The 3785-nt window shown below is 46.5% G+C and overlaps 1 long non-coding RNA gene across 1 annotated transcript; it reads right to left on the reverse strand.

The window, feature by feature from the left end:
• Nucleotides 1–328: 328 nt before the first annotated feature.
• Nucleotides 329–2205, reverse strand: LOC127301253 (uncharacterized). Its single transcript, XR_007851953.1, has 2 exons — nucleotides 816–2205; nucleotides 329–688 (listed from the first exon to the last, which is right to left on the reverse strand). It is a non-coding gene; the product is annotated as an uncharacterized lncRNA (long non-coding RNA).
• Nucleotides 2206–3785: the final 1580 nt, after the last annotated feature.

Raw genomic sequence — 3785 nt, forward strand, 5'->3', positions numbered from 1 at the left:
CATATGTTACTGCAGAAAACAAACACACTTAGAATTACAGGTGGGACACTAAACAGCCAGGGCCCACGTGCAGCGTTAAAATGGGTAAAGCCTGCGCGGTGCTGGTGCACACACTCCTCTGCCACACCGCAGACATCTTCCAAACCACAGCACAGCTAGACAATGACAGGGCGCTCCACAAATAGCCCTGGCCCACATGCAGTGTGTAGAGGGTAGAAGACCTGATGTCGTACTCCGCTCCAGCAAACCAGCATGCGTCAAAACCAAGGGACGATGCAAATCTTTAGCGAAACAAGACAAGCAATCAGACTATCGTGGAGCGTCCTGAGATAGGGCAAAGGTATACGCATACTTGTTCTCTATGCTTCATTTTATCAACTCTCATAAATCATAATCACTGTCAAGGCAGACAAGACCAATCTCTATTCTCCAGAAATTATCAATCACTCAAATAATACACACAGAAAGAGAAATGTTAATAATCCTCTCACACAGAAAGACAATGAACAGCTGGAAAGAACAGAGTACCCCCTAGAAGATTTCATTTATATAGAAATAAATCATGGAGTTCCAAAGTGGCTAAGCAGGTCTCTTCCTTGTGGAAAATTTGCTGGACAAGACGCAAGGATTAACTACAATTTTCTCCCTATTGTTTTGGATTTGTCCTTCAATTGGGTCATGAGACAATCTGCATTCAGAACAAGATGACTATATTAGCAATCTCATGGTAGGTACTAGCAGAACAGAAATTCCATAATCTATAGTGAACTACATTAGCAATCTCAAGGTTAGTACCAGCAAGACCAAGAACTTACTTTTGTATCAGTGACCTTTTGCTCCCAACAGGGCTCACCGGACTCCTGCAGTTCCCCCACATAAGTCAGTTAAGAATGCATTTAAAGACACTGAGGGTCAAATTAATGTAACCACAACACACATAATGGATAGATTCATAAGGGCAAAATTTCAACCAAAAAGATGTGTCAAACAGATTTTGAATGTATTAACCAAGAACATGCCCCAGACCTACCAAAAGAAACCTATATCTTTGCGATCATATAGGTGCACAACATTCGGAAATGGGCTCCTACACTATTCATCACAGTATAAACACAGAATGAAACAGACTAATTTTATAAAAGAGGATTGGCAGTTCCTGTCTCTGTATCAGAGTCCAATACAGCAACAAATAAAATGCAACTTCATGTCAGTATACCGGTTATCTTTTGTTTAATCATTGATCCACAAGAGGATTTGCAGCATGGCCGACATCAACTGTATCATCAGCACACTAGATAGTATAACAGTACAAGGACCAAGCTAACCTATAACTCATCACAGATAACAGGTTTGTATTCAAATGACTGAAGCACCATGGTCAACACTAGATATTCGACAAGCACTACAATCTATGTACAAAAGAAACCTAGTTTTCAAAAGAAACCTATATCTTTCAGATCATATAGGTACACAAGATTTGGATATGGGCGCCTACACAATCCATCACAGAGAGGATGCATATAAACACATAATAAAAAAGAAAGATTTATCAAAGAGGTCATAATGAAACCATACATCTACGTATGCGAAAATCCCTCCAATTATCTGAGAACAGAACTACATGCATATCAGCATAGCATGCTTTATTTTTCCTGGACTGTCGTAGTTCACAGTTGGTACTCAAAAACAATGACAGTTGTGCTTAATGAACATTCTGGTGGGCTGATTGTTGTGGAGTCTTTGTAGAGTCGATGGGTCACAGGACATACGATGATGCTGTATACGTGATATCTTAATCAATCTTGGGATGATGTGTGTAAACAAGGGAAACCAAATGGAAAAGGAACACGTGATGGTAAACAATTAGGTATAAAATTGTTTGCCTGATAGTGGATAGTAGGACCTGTTCTTTTTTTTTACAAGAGACGATCTAGTGTTAACCAACAACGTAAGTAGTCTGCATCCAGATGTTAAGGAAACAACAGCAAAACATTAGGAAGCACTCGTTGTCAGGTAGGTCATGATCTCTTGGAATTATAGCCAACTAGTTCACATCTTAGACAAGGGTCAGCAACTAGTGATTCCTACAGAATTCATAGATTGATCTTCGCAGGGTAATTGAACAGAATGATATGAGCATAAATCATTAGATGAGAAACAAAAAAAACAGAGCTGAATGAGACATAAATCACCACTTGCTTGATCTACCGGGAGGATGGCAAAAGGTCACTATCTCATGCAAGTGAAAGCTCAAGAGCAGTAAAGGTTGCGAGACCTATCGATACAAAAGTAAGTAAACAAGCGGCAGGGCGGAGAGGGTGAAAAAAGCCGCCGCCAAGAGGGCGGCGGCGGCAGCCCAGGACGAACAAGCGAGGATGGTCAGCATGGCCATGGGCGGCGGCAGCATGTTCCCCGGCCAATGGCCGACGCAAGGTACAACCAGTTCCCCGTCGTCCTTCTCCCCTTCGCTGTACTCGCCGTCGCCGACTGCCGTGTTCCAAGAGGGCGCCTACGTCCAACCGTCCAGGCCCACGCCGTCGCCGCCCGAGCTTGACGTCGGCGGCCAGTTCGAGGACACCTCGCCGGCCATGCGACGAGGGCCGCTCGCGTTCGGTGCGATGGCGGCGCCGAACGAAGAGGAGATCCACGAGATGATCACCTCCGGCTCCGCCGCCGCCGCTGCGAGCCCGGGGTTTTTCATGGCCGCCGCCGCTGCGTGCCCGGGGTTCTTCACGCAAGAGGAGCAGAGGGCGACGGCCGCTGTGGCGGCGCGCAACGAGCATCGGGAGGATGTTGCCGACGGAAGCCAAGCCGTCGAAGAAGAAGACAAGGAAGAAGAAGAGCCAACACAAGCCGCCGCCAACCTGTCGAAGGGGAAGAAGAAGAGGAAGAAGGACTCGCCGCCTGCCGAACCGCGTATCAAATGGACGCCGAAGGAAGAGGAGTGCCTCGCCGAAGCTTGGAAGGCCGTGTCCATGAACGGCATAATCGGGGCCAATCAGTCGTTCGACACATATTGGCTTCGAGTGAAGCAGGCGTACGAGGAGCGCAAACTCGTCGATCCATACTTCAACAAGACGAACATGAACGTGTTCCGGGGAGACAAGGCAATGGCCACCCATTGGGGGCTCATGCAGACGGCGTGCAGCAAATGGCACGGCATACAGGAGGAGTGCGAGAAACGGCCGATCAGCGGCCACGACATGGAGCAAAAGGTATGCTCCGTCGACCCTGCATCACCGAGGTACATCGTCGTTAGCTGACCCGTTGTTATCACCAGAATTCGACCAAGTTGGAGGTGGGCCACGATCAAGATAAGCTTGAAGGTTATGTATGGAGAGAATACGAAGATCGGCCTTATATGCGAAGTTGGGCTAGATTGCCCATTTATCTGTAATTTATTAGATCGTATCTTAAGTTAGAAGTTGGAGTTTTACTCGTGCACGGTTAGTTGCACGTCTGAATTAGAAAGTCCCCTGGACTATAAATATGTATCTAGGGTTTATGGAATAAACAACAACACAACGTTCACCCCAAAACAAACCAATCTCGGCGCATCGCCAACTCCTTCGTCTCGAGGGTTTCAATCAGGTAAGCGACATGCTGCCTAGATCGCATCTTGCGATCTAGGCAGCACAAGCTCCACGTTGTTCATGCGTTGCCCGTACTGAAGCGTCTTTGATGGCGGGCAACGTAGTTATCATAGATGTGTTAGGGTTAGCATAGTTCTCCGTATAACATGCTTACGTAGTGCAACCCTTGCATGTCTAGCCGCCCTCACACCT

Source organism: Lolium perenne, chromosome 5 (assembly GCF_019359855.2).
Source record: "Lolium perenne isolate Kyuss_39 chromosome 5, Kyuss_2.0, whole genome shotgun sequence".
Lineage (NCBI taxonomy): Eukaryota > Viridiplantae > Streptophyta > Magnoliopsida > Poales > Poaceae > Lolium > Lolium perenne.